This window comes from Oncorhynchus nerka, linkage group LG10 (assembly GCF_034236695.1).
Source record: "Oncorhynchus nerka isolate Pitt River linkage group LG10, Oner_Uvic_2.0, whole genome shotgun sequence".
Classification (NCBI taxonomy): Eukaryota; Metazoa; Chordata; class Actinopteri; order Salmoniformes; family Salmonidae; genus Oncorhynchus; species Oncorhynchus nerka.
Genome location: NC_088405.1, coordinates 75,138,942 through 75,162,704, shown reverse-complemented (window position 1 = coordinate 75,162,704; position 23,763 = coordinate 75,138,942). Strand labels below are relative to the sequence as shown.

Here is a 23,763-nt window from a genome sequence, read left to right as displayed (position 1 = left end):
CGTGGACTTTAGGAAACAGCAGAGGGAGCACACCCCTATTCACATTGACTGGACCACAGTGTAGAAGGTGTAAAGTTTCAAGTTCTACAGCGTACACGTTACTGAACATCTGAATTGGTCCACCCACACAGACAGTGGGGTGGAGGCTGAAGAAATGTGTCTTGGCCCCTAAGAGCCTCAAAACCTTTACAGATGCACAACTGAGAGCATCCTGTCGGGCTATATCACTGCCTGGTATGGCAACTGCATCGCCCGCAACCGCAAGGCTCTCCAGAGGGTATTACGGTCTGCCCAACGCATACCGGGGGTACACTGTCTGTCCTACAGGACACCTACAGTACCCGACGTCACAGAAAGGCCAAAAAGATCATCAAGGACAACAACTAACCTGGCCAAGGCCTGTTCACCCCGCTATGATCCAGAGGGCGAGGTCAGTACAGGTGCATCAAAGCTGGGACCGAGAGACTGAAAAACAGCTTCTATCTCAAGGCCATAAGACTGTTAAATAGCCATCACTAACCGGCTACCACCCGGCTACTCAACTATGCACCTTAGAAGCTGCTGCCCTATATACAGTGGGGCAAAAAAAGTATTTAGTCAGTTAAGTTCTCCCACTTAAAAACATGAGAGTCCTGTAATTTTCATCATAGGTACACTTCAACTATGACAGACAAAATGAGAAAAAAAAATCCAGAAAATCACATTGTAGGATTTTTAATGAATTTATTTGCAAATTATGGTGGAAAATAAGTATTTGGTCACCTACAAACAAGCAAGATTTCTGGCTCTCACAGACCTGTAACTTCTTCTTTAAGAGGCTCCTCTGTCCTCCACTCTTTACCTGTATTAATGGCACCTGTTTGAACTTGTTATCAGTATAAAAGACACCTGTCCACAACCTCAAACAGTCACACTCCAAACTCCACTATGGCCAAGACCAAATAGCTGTTTGTCATCTCTGTAGAGATGTCATCTCTGTTTTGAGACAGGTGCATGATAATGGCCATTCTAAAACAAAACTAATTTCACACATATATTATTAGGTATATGTAAAGACACGATTAAATCAAGAATGGTCTGATGGGTCACAATATTAGCCTATCACTTAAGAATGATATATTATTACACAAAAGCATTGCTTTTTTTGTGTGACTTTTTCTAATCATAGTCACACACCTCATGTAGCCTAGTCCCTAGACCTTTATGTTTTGATAAGGTTTGTATCAGAACTAGTGGCCAAATAACTTCTTACAATTAAGCACATTATTCCTCTTACAAGGGGTGTAAGACCCTAACTGGCATACATAAGCAGCGCATGAGTTTAAAGTTTGATTAGATCATTTTCACCATAAAAATGCACCCTCATAATAAAAGCGTTACATGCCTAATCGGATATGTGGTCACGCACGCCCAATTTTTCAGTTTTTGAATTGTTAAAAAAGTTTGAAATATCCAATCAATGTCGTTCCACTTCATGATTGTGTCCCACTTGTTGTTGATTCTTCACAAAAAAATACAGTTTTATATCTTTATGTTTGAAGCCTGAAATGTGGCAAAAGGTCGCAAAGTTCAAGGGGGCCGAATACTTTCGCAAGGCACTGTAATTGAGCACATCTGGGACATCATGTCCCACTCCATCCACGTTGCACCACAGACTGTCCAGGAGTTGGCGGATGCTTTAGTCCAGGTCTGGGAGGATATCCCTCAGGAGACCATCTGCCACCTCATCAGGAGCATGCCCAGGCATTGTAGGGAGGTCATACAGGCACGTGGAGGCCACACACACTACTGAGGCTCATTTTGACTTGTTTTAAGGACATTACATCAAAGTTGGATCAGCCTGTAGTGTGGTTTTCCACTTTAATTTTGGTTGTGACTCCAAATCCAGACCTCCATGGGTTGATACATTTGATTTCCATTGATCATTTTTGTGTGATTTTGTTGTCAGGACATTCAACTATGTAAAGAAAAAAGTATTTAATAAGAATATTTCATTCATTCAGATCTAGGATGTGTTATTTTAGTGTTCCCTTTATTTTTTTGAGCAGTGTATTTCACTCAGCTTCAATTGTATTCTTCATACTATAAAAAAAAATAATGCCACGGAATTCTAAACAAATCTTGTCTGCTAAATGAACGAGTGTAGCCCACAGCCATATGGCATAACCAGATCAGGATCTAACATAAGGACAACTCAGAGTATGCTATTCTGTTCTTCTGAAATATACTACATTTTCTTCATATCATGTTTCTTTAAACCCGTCTAAAATAAATAATGGATTTATTATGAAGGTGTAGGCTATATAGTGTGTAGGCTTGTAGGCCACTGATGTGTGGAAGCCAGGAGGTGCTAAATGTGTTTATGTTAATTAACGGTCAATTACTGTGAGAGCGACAGTTGGAGTTTTTCAGGACGAAAAAGAAACATAATGGAGCTAAGCAGAGGCAAAGTCCGAGAGGAAATCCTGGATCAGTCTGTTTTCCACAAGACACAGAGATGAATTCACCTTTCAGCAGGATAATAACCTAAAACACAAGGCCAAATCTACACTGGAGTTGCTTACCCAGAAGACCGTGAAGGTTCCTGAGTGACCAGGTCACAGTTTTTACTTAAATCTACTTTAAAATGTATAGCAAGACGTGAAAATGTTTGACAGAGCTTTAAGAATTTTAAAATAATAAATGGGCTAATATTGCACAATCCAAGTGTGGAAAGCTTTAGAAACCTACCCAGAAAGACGCTGCCACAGGTGTTTCTACAAAGTATTGACTCTGGGGTGTGAATACTTATGTAAATGAGATATTTCTGTATTTCATTTTCAATAAATTAGCAAATTATTTAAAAAAAAATGTTTTCACTGTCCATTATGGGGTATTGTGTGTAGATAGGTGATATAAATATAGATTTAATCAATCTTGAATTCAGGCTGTAACACAGCAAAATGTGGAATAAGTCCAGGGGTATGAATGATTTCGAAAGGCACTGTAACTCACGGTAAATAACTTCAGGGCCTTGTCAGGCTTCTCTCCACCTGACCGTGGTCCATTTGACATTTACATTAGAATTAGCTCCACGGAGACATAAGCAGAGAATATCGGTAAAACCTCACTTCACCTCCTTCAGAAAGTGAGTCAATATGTTTCTCTCAAAGCCAATCATATATGGTGGGCAGGCGGATGGTGGACACTAACCCGATAACATCAACATGCATGCAGTGTCATCTGATCCATGCACCATCTATGGCATGTGCAATATCTATTATTCTGCTAAGGTGGTCTCAAAAACAACTCAACGAGAGCGGATGCAGCAACCCTAGTCATTGCCGAGCTCCATTATTCATTTGCTCATTCAGATAGTTTCCTTTCTTTTGTGGGGGCACACAGGTATGTTTATACCTCAGTTTGTAGCATGTGTGTGAGTCGCAGGCGCATACTGTTTGCCATATCAAACCAACAGCTGCCATTCTGTCCTCTTCTCAGATTGTTCCTGATCAAGCCTCACTGACTGGCTGCTTCATCTCCTCAGTCCTCCACTAAATCCTCAGCACCCATGGGGTTTTGCCCTCAGTGTTTCCTCTCCCTCTCTCCATCTCTCGGTGGGGCCGCTACGTGTGGAGCAGCCCGACGGCAGTAAGCAACAAAAAAAAGGAAGAAGCGAGAGAGGGTGGGGGCGTGCTAATCTTCCCCCTATTCTGTGGTTGGGCTGCGTTAGTTTGAGAATGAGAGAGAGAGAAAAAAGAAAAGTTCCATCAGCACCTGGCCTGAGTTTTTACACTGGAGCTATGATCCCAGTGGGCTTGGCAGGGGTGAGGAAGAAGAGAGCCTGAGGGGTGGAGGGAGGAGAGAGGTGGGAGCCATTGAGGAGGAAAGGGATTATTTCACCTAATCCAAATGACAGCTACTACTTCACATAAGGGACTCCGTCTTTTTTTCAGTCTCCCTCTCCCATCACTTGAACGAGTCTTGAAACAATTCAAATCTAAATTGCTTCTCTTAGCCCTGAACACACCTGTAAGCTCTTTGGTGGGTGACTGCATGGAAGGAGGTCAAGAAGAATGAATCTGGTGGCGGGTGCGTCGTGGGATATCTAGGTTTACCGCCAGAAGGTGGCTCACAGACACTCCCACCCCACCCACATTTGCATTGAATATTACAATGCGGCTTCGGGTCATTTAATTAGAAATCAGCAGAGCTGTGACAGCCAGGAGAGGCAGACGAATCCTGGTGCCGTGGCCACAGTAGCGTGCCTCTCCCTGGGATTAGTTGCCGCACCAGCACAGGGGTGCCCTGGTGGTCCACTTAGCTTAGCTGTATGGCCTTTAGCAGCTTAATAACCATCCCATTAAGGGATGTCTTTATCCTTGACATGGGCTTTAAAGCCCAAGGGCTTGAGTCGCTTGTAACCAACGTGTTTCTGTTTATTGGATCTATTAAAAGTTCCCTGGCTGGCTCTCTCCTTCGGTTTGGGTGTTTTATAGAAGGAAAGTGAGGTAGACCTTCATTTTGCCATTTGTGACCACCCCTCTGAAGTCAAGATATTCAGCGTCTGACCCCGGAGAGAGAAATTAATGACATCTAAGGTATTAATCCACCCCATGTGCTGAATGTCAGCCTCTTATCCTGCTAACAACTCAAGTAATTTTATATTTATAATGCTTCGCTTCCAAAAAATTATACGGATACCTTCCCAGGCAAGGAAAGGATTAGCATCTCACTCTCCTCTCCCCCATTGGGGTAGAAACAAAAAGACATGAGCTGTGTTTGAATACTCATACTAACCGCACTAATCATACTATTTGTGATGTAAATTAAGTATATAGTATGCTTATTGGTCATAGTATGGATATAGTTAGTACAACAAAAGTTCTGGATGTCGTACTACATTAGCCAAAATACAAAATATACAAGCAGTGGACACTATTTCCGTGCTTTTAGGGCCCATAATGCAATTCTTCAAAAAATGGTGTGGCTTTACATCATTTTCAGATTTGAAGAAAATGGCAGAAAATATGCAGCCAAAGTCCAACAATTCATAGCTTTAAATAATTATGACAGCAACGTTGAGCAATGACTTTTCAAATAAATTACCTACTAACCAACGTTTGACTTATTACAGTCATACTTAGCTTAGCTAAGTGGTATAGTCATTGAGCGTTGTCAATGGAAATTTAGGTGCTTTCGTAAATTCGCTCTGGCTATCTACTCTGATTTCAGAGCACTCTCGTCTGAGTGTACCAGAGCGCAGAAAAAGTGACGAATTTACAAACGCTCAACACCCATGGAATATAACCGGTGTCAGTAAACATCTGCAAAAAGCGTAATTAAATTGTTGACAGCAGCACAGTTTGTCACCAACGCTCTGGATAACATGAAAACTGCCATTGCTGCTAGGGTAAGTAAAATGGTCAAAGTGAGGTGTTCTCTTATGTGTGTCTGGAAGTAGCTAGCAAGCTAGCCAACGTTAGCCAGTTAGCTTGGATGCCTGACTGCCGTTGTAAGGTCAGAACTCTCAAATCAAGCCTACTCTTCGACCAGAGCATCCGGTGTGCGCTCTGAACACTCCGAGGAGCTAAATGCTCTGAATTTACAAACGGACAATCTGACAACACTCAATTTATGAACGCCCAGGGCACTCTGGCACTCCAGATTGAATTTAAGAATACACAAGAGGTCTAAATGTCTAGCTAGTAATCTGTTATGCTAACAATTTAGCAAGAGGTTGCATAGCAACAGCATCAACATCCAGTAGACCGGTGAAGCACTAGTACGCTCAACTGAAAGGATACCATTCGTTTAGCAGTGGTTCCCAACTTTTTTAGTCCTTTACCCCTTCAAACATTCAACCTCCAACTGTGTACCCGCTCTAGCACCAGAGTCAACGTCTTTGAAGCTGTCAGGCATATCCTTGGCAGCAAGAGCCTCTCGGTGGATGCTGCAGTGTACCCAAGTGGCATCGGGAGCAACTGCTTGCACGTGCGTTACCACTCCACTATGTCTCCCTGTCATGGCTTTTGTGCCATCAGTAGCAACACATCTTGATCACCAAAGTACATTTGATGTCACAAAGCTGTCCAGAACTTTTTTTAAATCAGCTCATGTTGTCCTGGTTTCCAGTGGTTGGCAGAAGAAGAGGTCTTCCTTAATTGAACCCCCAATCAACGTAACGGACATATACCAGGAGCTGTGCCAGGTCCGCCCCGCCACCTGTTGACTCATCAAGCTGTAACGCATATAATTCACTAGCTGGTATGCGAAGCAGTAACCATTTCAAAACATCTCCTGCCATGCCACTGATGCGTCGTAAAACAGTGTTTGATGAAGGCATTGTCTGCATAGTTTTTTTGGCCTTTTCCCCAGCATTGTTCCAGACATATCCGCGGCAGCAAGAAGAATTAAGTCAAAATAATGGGGCTTGAAAATGTGTAAATATTTGTATGAACATAAGATTCAACAGACATAAACTGAACAAGTTCCACAGACATGTGACGAACATAAATTGAATAATGTGTCTCTGAACAAAGGGGGGGTCAAAATCAAAAGTAACAGTCAGTATCTGGTGTGGCCACCAGCTGCAAGTAATGCAGTGCATCTCCTCCTCATGGACTGCACCAGATTTGCCAGTTCTTGCTGTGAGATGTTACCCCACTCTTCCACCAAGGCACCTGCAAGTTCCCGGACACCTGCAAGTTCGCAGAATGGCCCTAGCCCTCACCCTCTGATCCAACAGGTCCCAGACATGCTCAATGGGATTGAGATCTGGGCTCTTCACTGGCCATGGCAGAACACTGACATTCCTGTCCTGCAGGAAATCACACACATAATGAGCAGTATCTCTGGTGGCATTGTCATGCTGGAGGGTCATGTCAGGATGAGCCTGCAGGAAGGGTACCACATGAGGGAGGAGGATGTCTTCCCTGTAATGCACAGCGTTGAGATTGCCTGCAATGACAAGCTCAGTCCGATGATAATATAACACCTCCCTAGACCATGACGGACCCTCCACCTACAAACAAATTGATCCCAATACCGGGGTACAGGCCTCGGTGTAACGCTCATTCCTTTGACGATAAACACGAATCCAACCATCACCACTGGTGAGACAAAACCGCAACTCGTCAGTGAAGAGCACTTTTTGCCAGTCCTGTGTGGTCCAGCAACGGTGGGTTTGTGCCCATAGGCAACGTTGTCGGTGGTGTCTGGTGAGGACCTGCCGTACAACAGGCCTACAAGCCCTCAGTCCAGCCTCTCTCAGCCTATTGCGGACAGTCTGAGCACTGATGGAGGGATTGTGCGTTCCTGGTGTAACTCGGGCAGTTGTTGTTGCCATCCTGTACCTGTCCCGCAGGTGTGATGTCTGGATGTACCGATCCTGTGCAGGTGTTGTTACACGTGGTCTGCCACGGAGAGGACGATCAACTGCCCGTCCTGTCTCCCTGTAGCGCTGTCTTAGGCGTCTCACAGTACGGACATCGCAATTTATTGCCCTGGCCACATCTGCAGTCCTCATGCCTCCTTGCAGCATGCCGAAGGCACATTCACACAGATGAGCAGGGATCCTGGGCATCTTTCTTTTGGTGGTTTTCCAGAGTCAGTAGAAAGGCCTCTTTAGTGTCCCAGGTTTTCATAACTGACCTTAATTGCCTATCGTCTGTAAGCTGTTAGTGTCTTAACGACGTTCCACAGGTGCACGTTCATTAAGTGTTTATGGTTCATTGAACAAGCATGGGAAACAGTGTTTAAACTCTTTACAATTTAGATCTGTGAAGTTATTTGGATTTTTATTAATTATCTTTGAAAGACAGGGTCCTGAAAGACAGGGTTTCTTTTTTTGCTGAGTTTACTTGTCTTAACTCTTGAAAGTTGTCTTTATTCTCGCTCAAAAAACTCCTGTGGCTTATTTTTCAAATTGTCATGTTTCTTTTCCAAATGTCTGCGTGAAAGTTTCCTGTATTTGACATTGTGTTGTTATTTCGTTTCATTTTATTTTGGGCAGAGAAACGAGGCTAGTCAGGTGAGAAAAAAAACTCAGTTGGAAAATATAAATGTACTGTTTGAAAATGTGAAGAACTGTAATTTTTGTATTATGTTTTAAATGTGAATCACATTTTTATTTGGCCTACCCCCGACAGCTTTGAGCGTACCCCTGGGGGTAAAAAAACATCGCTCCACTATTCAATTTCAACAAAATGCCAAGCAACAGTAGGTCTTCTTCTTTAAAAATTGTGTAAGTGGTAACAGAAATGAAAGAGCAGCCTTGTCATTACCTATGAGCCATGGGGTTTTGGATACCGTGATGGAAGAATTTTGAGTATAGTTTACTAAACAATAGGCTCCTGCTGGCATTTATTCATCCAGAACTGAACAATGTCCCGTGTCAATCCCCCACGTTATGAGAGCTTCGAGGCTATAACCATCACTCAGGGTATATTCAACAGGCGCTGGGGGTATCAATCCCCCACGTTATGAGAGCTTCGAGGCTATAACCATCATTCAGCCTATATTCAACAGGTGCTGGGGGTGTCAATTCCCCACGTTATGAGAGCTCCAAGGTTATAACCATCACTCAGCCTCATATATTAAACTTCTCATCATATACCAGAATGAAAATGAAAAGCATGCAATAAAACCCATCATTACAATCAAAACATTCCCCTTCGAAAAACAGAGGAGCAGGTGGCACACTACGAATCTTGAAAAAAAGAGAAAAAAAGAAAGCAGATGACCAACTCTGGCATTGCAAAGCATTAATCAAGGCCCTAGCCGGCCAGGAAATTAAATAAGGAGACAAAGAAATGGGCTGGGGGGAGGCTTTTGACCCCATGATATTGAGAGACGGTGCACTTGGGCTGCGGTATTTCATAAATTCATCATTGGCATAAAGGTAATAGAGCTTCGGAGCGGGGCAGCTGACGCTAACAATCACCGACAGACAGCCCTCCCCCTGAACGAGATGAAAAGGTAGAGCCTTTAGGACGTGAGATTATAAAAGGTAAAAATGTGCTGCTAATGAGTAATTAGGCTGTTCTGTTGGAGGGACAGGCTCAGACCTTGACACGGAGACGACACTAATTGCGGCCGTCAGAACAACCATCGATTCTCATTTTGAAATAAAACCCGGCTCAACATCGCCAGGCAGCTCTTGACGGGCGTGGGCTGACAGGTACTGTCGGCTGTATTGAGGAGGAATATAGGCCTACCAACAATCCTCATTTTCGCCCCAGAACAGTCCAAATTGGCTGTGCTGTTATGCTCAGGGCATTCGTCCAGTGGGTTGGTATTTGAGCAAAGTTACTGGCTAGCTATAATCCCTCCAGCAAAACAACCTGCCCTTTATGATTCCTGTCCAGCTGATCAGTTTGTTTGGAGCAAGTAAGGACCTAATGATGAAGGGATAGAACAACATTAAGAAACCTCTTGATGTAGACTTACTTGACCTGAAATTATGAAGTTTCCTACCAACTACGCAAAGCCTAAAATAGATGACCTGGACTGTGACACGATGTGACAGGAGATATGACAGCTATGCCCAAGGTCATTGGCAGGACTAGGCTTTTGAAAACATTATAATACTGTAGGCTATATGATCTAAGAGACTGAGCTCACTCAATTCTCAAATCAGTTTGAAGTGTTGAAACCGGAGGTAAGACCAGCGGCGTCAACATGGGTCATTTGGGCCACACACGGTTAACATGGACGATGACATCAGCACTGAGAGAGTCCCTTCAGGCTTCACAAATCGCCAGGTCCGCCTCATTGGGCCCTCCTGTCAAAGCATGCTGGAAAAGGAATTAAAAGCATCTATTGACCAAATTGACTCGGCTGGCAGAAGGAAGTCTCACTGAATGTGTGGTGTACTTAGGCGGGGGAACTGTTGCCAATTTCTGCACTTAAGAACAGAATACTCAGGCTAGTTCCAGAGACACAGCGAGGGTCCTCCAGAAGCTTCATTTATTCTCAGCAGGAAACTGAGGCTGAAATGAGTTCTGCCGGAGACATAAATAGACTGTCAATATGAGAGGTCAGAATAAAAGCCCTTTTATTCCATCGCAGGCTAGATTTCCATGTCTTTATATTAGAGAGAGAACTGCAAATCAGAAATAGACATTCACTTTTTCTTGTCGTTATTATCTTAAACACAACAAATGTATGTGTTGTATGGCAGCTTTATTCGCATCCAATCCAAGCTTGAGTTTCCATACGACCGTATCACTAATGAAGTGATTACATTGATGCAGCTATCTGGACAACTTCAGCCATTGATTCCCTGTCGGTAATATTGACCTGTAATATTACATCAGACTGTGGTATTCCTTAGAAACATTGTTTTAACCTGAGGAAGCCAATTACAGTGAAGATTATTCATGCAAAGAGCAGATCTCAACGCAACTTGGCATACCTTTATGAAGATGCGTTATGCCCCATAGAAAACCACCAGGAGCAATGTCTCTAACTGGGTAAGGGGGTGTACACCGAAGCAGCATAGCCTAACTTACGTGGCAACAATGTGTCATTGCAATTCAAATCTGGTAGAAAAGGCTGCAATTAACCCCATTTCTGACTGGTGAAAATAACCATGGGAAGTATTTGGAAAGGACATGGACACCAAGTCAGTTAAGAACAAATTATTATTTACAATGATGGCCTACCCCAGCCAAACCCAGACGACGCTGGGCCAATTGCATGCCGCCTTATGGGACTCCCAATCACGGCCGGATGTGATACAGGCTGGATTCTAACCAGGGACTGTAGTGACAGGGACCGTAGTGACGCCTCTTGCACTGAGATGCAGTGCCTTAGACCGCTGCGCCATTCAGGAGCCCAATTGCCAATGGACATGAAGCCCTGAGAACTGAACCTCAAGAACACAGCCACATCCCCCCTCTATTATCTATGGCGGGGTTCCCCAACTAGCGGCTGGTGGTTTTATTTGGCCAGCCAAGTTTTCTAAGATGTTTTTATTTATTTATTTTCATTGTTGAACATAGACTGTAAAAACACCAGGAAATCAGTTCCAAGTGATTTTAATTTAAGAAATCTATTCCCAAGTATTCCATGCATAATAGAGAGACACGTGATCGTATACAAATGTAAGCAAGGTTAGTGCTTCATGAGGTCAATTTGCTGTCTACTAATTATTTGTAATTATGCCCCCCGACCATCCACTCAAGAAAAAAAATCGGCCCGCGGCTAAATTTGGTTGGTGATCCCTGACCTATGGTATTCTCCTCAACCCCCCACCACAACTCTCCCTCTCCCGGCAGGCCCTGAGCTGAAGAGGTTAGGGCAGGCTAATGTTTACAATCTGTAATAATAACGCTGGGACCTGCCACTATAATCATCCTTGAACTAGGTTTAGCCTGGGCCTTATTGCAGTTATTACAGAGGTAATTCAAGCCACCGCTGAGAATCTTTAGATTTCATTTAAGCCTTTTTGGATGATGCTGTGCGCTGACAATGGCCGTCCATCTTTCTAAACAGTCCTTATCTGAACGAAGGATCCCAGCCTCCGATTGTGCCGTTGATGGATAGCTCTCCCGTTTTTTCCCCTTCGCACTCCTCCTCTCCTTATTTCTCACTTCACAAACTGTCTGAAGACTTTCCATTATCGCATAGTGAGAAGAGGCCACAGCGGATATAGTGGCTGTCCAGAAAAAACTGGGGTTTATGAGAAGGCAAACGAGGGTAGACAAGACGTGCTCCCCAATCTAAAGTGGCTTCCTCTCTTTGTTTACTTTCCTTCTTCTGCACTGATATGAAAACAACTCACCCGAGTATTAGGCCTACTGAGTAACCTTCTTTCATCTGTCCAACTCTTTTAAAATGTGTGTGAGGAGAATAGGACAGGTAGAGTGGGTATACAGTATGAGATTGCAGGCAGGCCACTCAGAGAATATAATAAAATAAATCATGTTTTAGTGTAACATACACCAGAGATAGGTGCATTGAAAGGTGTTGTTTCACAGGGTCAGCCAGAGTAGTACAGTGCCCCTCAAGTAAATGTGGGTTAAGTGCCTTGCTGAAAGGCACATGGACAGATTTTTCACCTTGTCTGCTCGGGCATTCGAACCAGCGACCTTACGGTTACTGGCCTAACGCTCTAGACCTAGACTACCTGCCCCCATAAAAATGGGAGCTTCTTCAATTGAAGATCCCTACTTGACAAATACTAAAAGAGCTAGTTTTCCAACTTGGAAGACACCTGATGCTCGTGTGGGAGTCCCTCTTATGTCGGTAATGAGGCAGCCTTCATTGCAATATCTGAGAAAAACCATCACAAAACTTTCTTTTTGATGCTATATTAAAAAGACAAACATTCATTGCCCAACTGCTTGGTGGAATCATGGATCTCTTTACAGGTCATAACTCAACTGAAGAGATCTACATTCTCAGCTAAGCAAGGGTTGAGAGACGGCAAAAAAATAATGTTAGGAGAGAACAGAGAGAGATAAAGAGAGATGGACAGAGATAGAACCAGAGTGCGAACCAGAGAGAGAGATACAGCGAGAGAGAGAAGTTTGGCAAAGTTTAGAGCTGCCACCCAGCCTCCCAGAAGGCGGACTTGCAGTCAGCTTATAAGTCAAACTCCACTCAACCTTTCATTTCCTTGTCTCCTCACTCTCCCTTCAACACAAAGAAAAGTATGGGGCAGAACAAGAAAAAGGGAAAACAAGCTTAACTGCTTAGATATTCAAGGTAAACAACTCCTGTGTCAGGTGGATTTGAACAAAGGCTGCAGACTTTTTCCGCACCCAGTCGCACTAGCCGAGAATGCTAAATTAGCCCCAAATAAATTAACACCATGAAAGGTATACAAGACTCACTCCAGGAAAAACATGGTTCAGCGGGCCATTTTGCACATTCCCTCAATGACGAAGCCTATCAAAGCCTGGTATTAGCCCCTCAAAAGCTTGACAGAAGCCCAGAAGATTACTTAACTCTCTGTTTATTAGATTAAAGTGACAATCCCACTGTAAAGCTGAAGTGAATGAGCTGGTGATGAAACATCTTGCTTGCTGAACACAAAACCGAGCCACCGAAGACCAGAAAACACCTCTTTAAGACAAAGACATATACAGTAAATGGTCAAGACTTGGACACCTACTCATTCCAGGGATTTTCTATCTTTCATTGTAGAATAATAGTGAAGAAATCAAAACTATGAAATAACACATGGAATCATGTAGTAAGCCAAAAAGTGTTAAACAAATCAAAATATTTTATATTTGTGATTCTTCAAAGTAGCCACCCTTTGCCTTGACAGCTTTGCACTGCTTGGCATTCTCTCAACCATCTTTGTGAGGTAGCCAACTGGAATGCATTACAATTAAGACATGAAGATCAGTCAATCCGGAAAACGCAGTCAAGCGCTATGATGAAACTGGCTCTCATGAGGACCGCCACAGGAAAGGAAGACCCAAAGTTAACTCTGCTGCAGAGGATAAGATCATTAGAGTTAACTGCACCTCAGATTGCTGCCCAAATAAATGCTTCACAGAGTTCAAGTAACAGACACATCCTCAACTGTTCAGAAGAGACTGCGTAAATCAGACCTTCTTGGTCGAATTGCTGCAAAGAAACCACTAAGGACACCAATAATAAAAAGAGACTTGCTTTTTAAAAAAGAAATTACCTTTATTTTACTAGGCAAGTCAGTTAATTAAGAACAAATTCTTATTTTCAGTGACAGCCTAGGAACAGTGGGTTAACTGCCTGTTCAGGGGCAGAACGACAGATTTGTACCTTGTCAGCTCGGGGATTCGAAATTGCAACCTTTCGGTTACCAGTCCAACGCTCTAACCACTAGGCTACCCTGCTTGGGCCAAGAAACACGAGCAATGGACATTAGACCGGTGGAAATCTGTCCTTTGGTCTGATGAGTCTTTGTGAGACGCAGAGTAGGTGAATGGATGATCTCTGCATGTGTGGTTCCCACACTGAAGCATGGAGGTGGTGTGATGGTGTGGGGACGCTTTGATAGTGACACTGTCAGTGATTCATTTAGAATTCGAGGCACGCCTAACCAGCATGGCTACAACAGCATTCTGCAGCGATACGCCATCCCATCTGCTTTGCGCTTAATAGGAGTATAATTTGTTTTTCAAAAGGACATTGACCAAAAACGCCTCCAAGCTGTGTAAGGGGTATTTGACCAAGAAGGAGAGTGATGGTGTGCTAGATCTGATGACCTGGCCTCTACAATCTCCCAACTTCAACCCAAATTGTATTTATTTATTATTATTTAACTAGGCAAGTCAGTTAAGATCATATTCTTATTTTACAGTGATGGCTGAGCCAATTGTGTGCCGCCCTATGGGACGCCCCGATCACGGCCAGTTGTGATACCCTGGTTCGATCCCTGGATGTCTTTAGTGACGCCTCTAGCACTGAGATGCAGTGTCTTCGACTGCTGCGCCACTCTTGAGTCCTAAATTGAGATGGTGTGGGATGAGTTGAACCGCAGAGTGAGAGAAAAGCAGCCAACAAGTGCTCAGCATACGTGGGAACTCTTTCACGACTGTTGGAATAGCATTCCTTGTGAAGCTGGTTGAGAGAATACCAAGAGTGTGCAAAGCTGTCATCAAGGCAAAGGGTGGCTACTTTAAAGAATCTCAAACATAAAATATATTTTGATTTGTTTAACACTTTTTTGGTTACTACATCATTCCAAATGTGTTATTTCATAGTTGTGATGTCTTCCCTAATATTCTAAAATGTAGAATATAGTAAAAATAAAGAAAAACCCTTGAATGAGTCGGTGTGTCCAAACTTTTGACTCGTACTGTATAACAAACTCATTGTTTCCTTTTTATCAAGCGCTAACTATTAGCCTTAGGCCTCCAATGGACATTCGTCAAAGATGGCTTCATAGATTCCTGATTTGGAACTCAAAGGGTTGAAGGGCATTGGCAATTAAGAATCTCATTAGCAATAGCCATAGCATGCTCTCTGCTCCTGTGTCATGGACTTTCCACACCCTCACACATCATTAGCAGTCAATGCCAATCAGGAAGAAGAAAAATAAGGGGGGGGGTATTTGTAGTCCAGGAAGCAACCATGATTGTTTACCCAAATGCTCAAAAGATTTAAAAAACGGATGGGAAATGTGTTTACTGACACAGCGTGGTACAGCACAGTCATTAAATAATTACAGCAAGCATCAATGCCTTATGAATTAAAATAAAATAAACACTTTGGGCGCTAAAATAAACAGCCATGCTAATCCATCAGGCATCATCAGAGACCTCCTGTCATCTCGCGCAGTATACCACCCGTCCGCAGCTGTAATTAACTCATTTTGGTACGACGTGACAGCAAACAAAAAATAATAAATTAAAAATGACAAACAAGACTTCGGGAAAAAAGTACAGGAAGTTGCTATGGAGACCAGAAGCATATCAGTGTTCTAATTTGGAGTGGGCCCCGCTAAATAATTGCCAGAGTTAACTAACCAAATCAGAGTTCTAGCTGTCGATGGCACATAATGAATCATGCTATCAGATGTGTTATGGCCGATTAAATGTTTGATAAACTATATTAAATCAAATCTCAAATAGAAGAAATTTCACACTAGTTTCAAATAAATTATTTTAAATAAACCTCTCAGAATAGAGTATCATAGAGCCCGCTCAATTGACCAAGTATCATGATTAGTTTATTAATTCATTTGACCATTTTAAAAACAAGCACACATACAACTTGAAAAAGGCATGCAGTACCAGTCAAAAGTTTGGACACTCATTCAAGGGGTTTTCCTTATTTTTACTATTTTCTACATTGTAGAATAATATTGAAGATATCGAAACTATGAAATAACACATATGGAATCATGAAGTAACCAAAAAAGTGTTAAATAAATCAAAATATATTTTAGATTTGAGATTCTTCAAAGTAGCCACCCATTGTCTTGATGACAGCTTTGCACAAGCCTGGAATTCTCTCAACCAGCTTCACCTGGAATGCTTTTCCAACAGTCTTGGAGTTCCCACATATGCTGAGCACTTGTTGGCTGCTTTTCCTTCACTCCGCGGTCCAACTCATCCCAAACCATCTCAATTTGGTTGAGGTCGGGGGATTGTAGAGGCCAGGTCATCTGATGCAGCACTCCCATCACTCTTCTTCTTGGTAAAATAGCCCTTACACAGCCTGGAGGTGTGTTGGGTCATTGTCCTGTTAAAAAACAATTGATAGTCCCACTAAGCCCAAACCAGATTGGATGCAGAATTCTGTGGTAGCCATGCTGGTTAAGTGTGCCTTGAATTATAAATAAATCAGAGACAGTGTCACCAGTAAAGCACCCCCACACCGTAACACCTCCATGCTTTACGGCATCTCACAAAGTGGTTGGAACCAAAAAATCTCCAATTTGGACTCCAGACCAAAGGACTGATTTCCACCGGTCTAATGTCCATTGCTCACGTTTCTTGGCCAAAGCAAGTCTCTTCTTCTTATTGGTTTCATTTAGTAATGGTTTCTTTGCAGCAATTAGACCATGAAGGCCTGATTCACGCAGTCTACTCTGAACAGTTGATGTTGAGATGTGTCTGTTACTTGAACTCTGGGAAGCATTTATTTGGGCTGCAATTTCTGAGGCTGGTAACTTTGATGAACTATTCCTCTGCAGCAGAAGTAACTCTGGGTCTTCTATTCCTGTGGCGGTCCACACGAGAGCCAGTTTCATCCTAGCGCTTGATCGTTTTTGTGTGCACTTGAAGAAATGTTCAAAGTTATTTTCTGTATTAACTGACATTCATGTCTTAAAGTAATGATGGACTGTTGTTTCTCTTTGCTTATTTGAGCTGTTCTTGCCATAATATGGACTTGGCCTTTTACCAAATAGGGCTATCTTCTGTATACCACCCTTACTTTGTAACACTACCGATTGCCTCAAACGCATTAAGAAGGAAAGTTGTATGATGGCGTCGACAGAGATGTTCACCTCGCATCGAGTTCTTAGGAAACTATGCAGTACTTTGTTTTTCATGTATTATTTCTTACATTATTACCCCAGGAAGTCTTAAGTCCTATTACATACAGCTGGGAAGAACTGTTGGATATAAGAGCAACATCAACTTACCAACATTAGGACCAGGAATACGACTTTCCAGAAGTGGATCCTCTGTTCGGACCACCACCCAGGACAATGGATCTAATTCCAGTAGTCAACCCAAAACAACGGCACCGCAGAAGGGGCAGAGGAACAGGTCAGCTGGTCAGGCTCCGTAGACGTGCACGTCACCCACCGCTCCCAAGTATACTACTAGACAATGTCCAGTCTCTTGACAACAAGGTAGATGATATTTGAGCAAGGGTTGCCTTCCAGAGAGACATCAGAGATTGTAACATTTTCTGTTTCACGGAAACATGGCTCACTTGGGATATGCTGTCGGAATTGGTTCAGCCACCGAGCTTCTCCATGCATCGCACCGACAGAGATAAACACATCTCTGGGAAGAGGAAGGATGGGGGTGTATTCTTCATGATTAACGAATGATGGTGTAATCATAACATACAGGAACTCAAGCCCTTCTGCTCACCCGACCTAGAATTCCTTACAATCCAATACCGTCCATTTTACCTACCAAGAGAATTATTGTCAGTTATAGTCTATAGTCTATAGTGTGAAAACATGTTCCAAATTGAGCAGCTGCTGAAAAATGAGCTCCTGTATATATTGAGATTTAAATGTTTTTTTAGAGTGAAGTACATCGAAAAAATCAAGAGAAAACTGCAAGACTCAATAGAAGACAAAACAAGGAACAAACCAAAAAGACAGGCTTTTGAAGAAGTAACTATTTTTCATAAAATTGTACAGTTATCTTAGCTAGCTGAATTGCTAGCTGAATTGTTTACTTGTTGCTAAGCAGTTGCTAGGGACTCTCCTGGAAGAAGCTAGCTAGCTTACAAAGAATAACAACAAAAAATATCTAGTTAACAGAAGAAAGGAAGACAAAATAAGGACAGAAGAAAAAGGAAAAGAAAAAGGACAACAAAGTGAAACCTCTAAAGAAGAGACCATAATACAAGAAACAGCACTATAGAGAGATAGAACAACAACAACGCAGTCACTGCCAGCTTGCCTACTTCAGCAGTACTGTATCATTTGAATTAGTCAATAAGATTCCTGCTACGTAAGCTTAACTTTCTGAACATTCGAGACGTGTAGTCCACTTGTCATTCCAATCTCCTTTGCATTAGCGTAGCCTCTTCTGTAGCCTGTCAACTATGTGTCTGTCTATCCCTGTTCTCTCCTCTCTGCACAGACCATACAAACGCTCCACACCGCGTGGCCGCGGCCACTCTAATCTGGTGGTCCCAGCGCGCACGACCCACGTGGAGTTCCAGGTCTCCGGTAGCCTCTGGAACTGCCGATCTGCCGCCAACAAAGGCAGAGTTCATCTCAGCCTATGCCTCCCTCCAGTCCCTCGACTTCTTGGCACTGACGGAAACATGGATCACCACAGATAACACTGCTACTCCTACTGCTCTCTCTTCGTCCGCCCACGTGTTCTCGCACACCCCGAGAGCTTCTGGTCAGCGGGGTGGTGGCACCGGGATCCTCATCTCTCCCAAGTGGTCATTCTCTCTTTCTCCCCTTACCCATCTGTCTATCGCCTCCTTTGAATTCCATGCTGTCACAGTTACCAGCCCTTTCAAGCTTAACATCCTTATCATTTATCGCCCTCCAGGTTCCCTCGGAGAGTTCATCAATGAGCTTGATGCCTTGATAAGCTCCTTTCCTGAGGACGGCTCACCTCTCACAGTTCTGGGCGACTTTAACCTCCCCACGTCTACCTTTGACTCATTCCTCTCTGCCTCCTTCTTTCCACTCCTCTCCTCTTTTGACCTCACCCTCTCACCTCCCCCTTCTACTCACAAGGCAGGCAATACGCTCGACCTCATCTTTACTAGATGCTGTTCTTCCACTAACCTCACTGCAACTCCCCTCCAAGTCTCCGACCACTACCTTGTATCCTTTTCCCTCTTGCTCTCATCCAACACTTCCCACACTGCCCCTACTCGGATGGTATCGCGCCGTCCCAATCTTCGCTCTCTCTCCCCCGCTACTCTCTCCTCTTCCATCCTATCATCTCTTCCCTCTGCTCAAACCTTCTCCAACCTATCTCCTGATTCTGCCTCCTCAACCCTCCTCTCCTCCCTTTCTGCATCCCTTGATTCTCTATGTCCCCTATCCTCCAGGCCGGCTCGGTCCTCCCCTCCCGCTCCGTGGCTCGACGACTCATTGCGAGCTCACAGAACAGGGCTCCGGGCAGCCGAGCGGAAATGGAGGAAAACTCGCCTCCCCTGCGGACCTGGCATCCTTTCACTCCCTCCTCTCTACATTTTCCTCTTCTCTCTCTGCTGCTAAAGCCACTTTCTACCACTCTAAATTCCAAGCATCTGCCTCTAACCCTAGGAAGCTCTTTGCCACCTTCTCCTCCCTCCTGAATCCTCCTCCCCCCCCTCCTCCCTCTCTGCAGATGACTTCGTCAACCATTTTGAAAAGAAGGTCGACGACATCCGATCCTCGTTTGCTAAGTCAAACGACACCGCTGGTTCTGCTCACACTGCCCTACCCTGTGCGCTGACCTCTTTCTCCCCTCTCTCTCCAGATGAAATCTCGCGTCTTGTGACGGCCGGCCGCCCAACAACCTGCCCGCTTGACCCTATCCCCTCCTCTCTTCTCCAGACCATTTCCGGAGACCTTCTCCCTTACCTCACCTCGCTCATCAACTCATCCCTGACCGCTGGCTACGTCCCTTCCGTCTTCAAGAGAGCGAGAGTTGCACCCCTTCTGAAAAACCTACACTCGATCCCTCCGATGTCAACAACTACAGACCAGTATCCCTTCTTTCTTTTCTCTCCAAAACTCTTGAACGTGCCGTCCTTGGCCAGCTCTCCCGCTATCTCTCTCAGAATGACCTTCTTGATCCAAATCAGTCAGGTTTCAAGACTAGTCATTCAACTGAGACTGCTCTTCTCTGTATCACGGAGGCGCTCCGCACTGCTAAAGCTAACTCTCTCTCCTCTGCTCTCATCCTTCTAGACCTATCGGCTGCCTTCGATACTGTGAACCATCAGATCCTCCTCTCCACCCTCTCCGAGTTGGGCATCTCCGGCGCGGCCCACGCTTGGATTGCGTCCTACCTGACAGGTCGCTCCTACCAGGTGGCGTGGCGAGAATCCGTCTCCACACCACGTGCTCTCACCACTGGTGTCCCCAGGGCTCTGTTCTAGGCCCTCTCCTATTCTCGCTATACACCAAGTCACTTGGCTCTGTCATAACCTCACATGGTCTCTCCTATCATTGCTATGCAGACGACACACAATTAATCTTCTCCTTTCCCCCTTCTGATGACCAGGTGGCGAATCGCATCTCTGCATGTCTGGCAGACATATCAGTGTGGATGACGGATCACCACCTCAAGCTGAACCTCGGCAAGACGGAGCTGCTCTTCCTCCCGGGAAGGACTGCCCGTTCCATGATCTCGCCATCACGGTTGACAACTCCATTGTGTCCTCCTCCCAGAGCGCTAAGAACCTTGGCGTGATCCTGGACAACAACCTGTCGTTCTCAACTAACATCAAGGCGGTGGCCCGTTCCTGTAGGTTCATGCTCTACAACATCCGCAGAGTACGACCCTGCCTCACACAGGAAGCGGCGCAGGTCCTAATCCAGGCACTTGTCATCTCCCGTCTGGATTACTGCAACTCGCTGTTGGCTGGGCTCCTGCCTGTGCCATTAAACCCCTACAATTCATCCAGAACGCCGCAGCCCGTCTGGTGTTCAACCTTCCCAAGTTCTCTCACGTCACCCCGCTCCTCCGCTCTCTCCACTGGCTTCCAGTTGAAGCTCGCATCCGCTACAAGACCATGGTGCTTGCCTACGGAGCTGTGAGGGGAACGGCACCTCAGTACCTCCAGGCTCTGATCAGGCCCTACACCCAAACAAGGGCACTGCGTTCATCCACCTCTGGCCTGCTCGCCTCCCTACCACTGAGGAAGTACAGTTCCCGCGCAGCCCAGTCAAAACTGTTCGCTGCTCTGGCCCCCCAATGGTGGAACATATTCCCTCACGACGCCAGGACAGCGGAGTCAATCACCACCTTCCGGAGACACCTGAAACCCCACCTCTTTCAGGAATACCTAGGATAGGATAAAGTAATCGTTCTCACCCCCCTTAAAAGATTTAGATGCACTATTGTAAAGTGGCTGTTCCACTGGATGTCTTAAGGTGAACGCACCAATTTGTAAGTCGCTCTGGATAAGAGCGTCTGCTAAATGACTTAAATGTAAATGTAAAAATAGTCACAGCTGTGTACATTTCTCTCAAGCAGACACCAAGACGGCCATCAAGGAACTTCACTGGAATATATGCAAACTGGAAACCATACATCCGGAGGCTGCATTTATTGTAGCTGGGGATTTTAACAAAGAACATTTGAAAACAAGGCTACCTAAATTCTACCAGCATATGGAGCATGGGCAACACCTTCGAAACACTGCTACTCTAACTTCCACGATGCATACACGGCCCTCCCCCGCCCTCCATTCGGCAAATTCGACCACGACGCCATCTTGCTCCTACTGTCTTATAGGCAGAAACTCAAACAGGACGTACCAGTGGCAAGAACCATTCAACGCTGGAGATGTTGTACCCACTGTGACAATTAAAACCTATCCTAACCAGAAACCGTGGATGGATGGCGGCATTCGTGCAAAACTGAAAGCGCGATCCACCGCATTTAACCATGGAAAGAGGTCTGGGAATATGACTGAATATTAACAGTGTAGTTATTCCCTCCGCAAGGCAATCAAACATGCGAAATGCCAGAACAGGGATAAGGTGGAGTCGCAATTCAACGGCTCAGAGACGAGAAGTATGTGGCAGGGTCTACAGGAAATCACGGATGACAAAAAGAAAACCAGCCACGTCACGGACGTCACACTTCCAGACAAACTAAACACCTTCTTTGCCCGCTTTGAGGATAAGACAGTGCCACCGTCGCAGCCCTCCTTCTCTGTGGGTGATGTGAGTAAAACATTTAAACGTGTTAACCTTTGCAAGGCTGCTGGCCCAGACGGCATCCATAGCCACCTCCTCAAAGCATGCGCAAACCAGCTGGCTGGTATGTTTATGGACATATTCAATCGCTCCCTATCCCAGTCTGCTGTCCCCACATGCTTCAAAATGGCTACCATTGTTCCTGTACCCAAGGCGGCAAAGATAACTGAAGTAAATGACTACCGCACCGTAGCACTCACTTCTGTCATTGTTAAGTGCTTTGAAAGACTAGTCAAGGATCATAATCACCTCCACCTTACCGGCCACCCTAGACCCACTTCAGTTTGCATACCGCCCCAACAGGTCCACAGACGACGCAATCGCCATCACACTGGACACTGCCCTATCCCATCTGGACAAAAATAATACCTATGTAAGAATGCTGTTTATTGACAAGGCTCAGCATTCAACACCATTGTACCCTCCAAGCTCAACATCAAGCTGGGGGCGCTAGGTCCCAACGCCACCCTGTGCAATTGGGTCCTGCACTTTCTGACGGCCACCCCCAGGTGGTGAAGGTATGGAACAACATCTCCACTTCGCTGACCCTTAACACAAGGGTGCATGCTCAGCCCCCTCCTGTACTCACTGTTCACCCACGATTGCATGGCCATGCACACCTACAACTCATGCATCAAGTTTGCAGATGACAACAGTTGTAGGCTTGATTACCAACAACAACAAGACAGCCTACAGGGAGGAGGTGAGGGCACTCTGTGTGTGGTGTCAGGAAAAACAAGCTCTCATTCAAAGTCAGCTAAACAAAAGAGACGATTGTGGACTTTAGGAAACAGCAGAGGGAGCACCCCCCTATGCACATCGAAGGGACAGCAGTGGAGGTGGAAAGTTAAGTTCCTCGGTGTACACATCACAGACAAACTGAAATGGTCCACCAGCACAGACAGTGTGGTGAAGAAGGCGCAACAGGGCCTCTTCAACCTCAGGAGGCTGAAGAAATAAACTTTTACAGATGCACAATCGGGAGGATCCTGTGTCACAGCCTGGTATGGCAACTGCACCACCCAACCGCAAGGCTCTCCAGAGGGTGGTGCGGTCTGCACAACGCATCACCGGGGGCAAACTGCCTGCCCTCCATGACACCCACAGTACCCTATGTCACAGGAAGGCCAAAAAGATCATTAAGGACATCAACCATCCGAGCCACTGCCTGTTCACACCGCAACCATCCAGAAGGCGGGGTCAGTATAGGTGCATCAAAGCTGGGACCGAGCGACTGAAAAACAGCTTCTATCTCAAGGCCATCAGACTGCTAAACAGCGATCCCTAACTCAGAGAGGCTGCTGCCTACATTGAGACCCAATCACTGGACACTAATAAATGGATTACTAGTTACTTTATACAATGCCACTAAATAATGTTTACATATCTCACATACTCATATCACATGTATATACTGTATTTTATTCCATCCATCGCTCATCAATATACTTACATGTACATGTCCCCCCTTATATTTGTGTGTATTAGGTAGTTGTTGGGCAATTGTTAAATTACTTGTTAGATATTACTGCACTAGAAGCACAAGCATTTCGCTACATTCACATTTAACATCTGCTAACCATGTGTATGTGACAAATAAAATTTGATTTGATAAATTCCACAAATTAAATTTTAACAAGGCACACAAAGTTAATTGAAATGCATTCCAAGTGACTACCTCATGAAGCTGGTTGAGAATG

General features: G+C 44.7%; 1 protein-coding gene and 1 pseudogene across 1 annotated transcript in view; both read right to left on the bottom strand.

The window, feature by feature from the left end:
• LOC115136004 (cell adhesion molecule 1-like) overlaps positions 1-23,763 on the bottom strand; it is a 500,413-nt gene that overhangs the window by 317,254 nt on the left and 159,396 nt on the right. The gene's annotated exons all lie outside the window — the stretch shown is intronic.
• LOC115136536 (U7 small nuclear RNA) lies at positions 12,127-12,184 on the bottom strand (annotated as a pseudogene).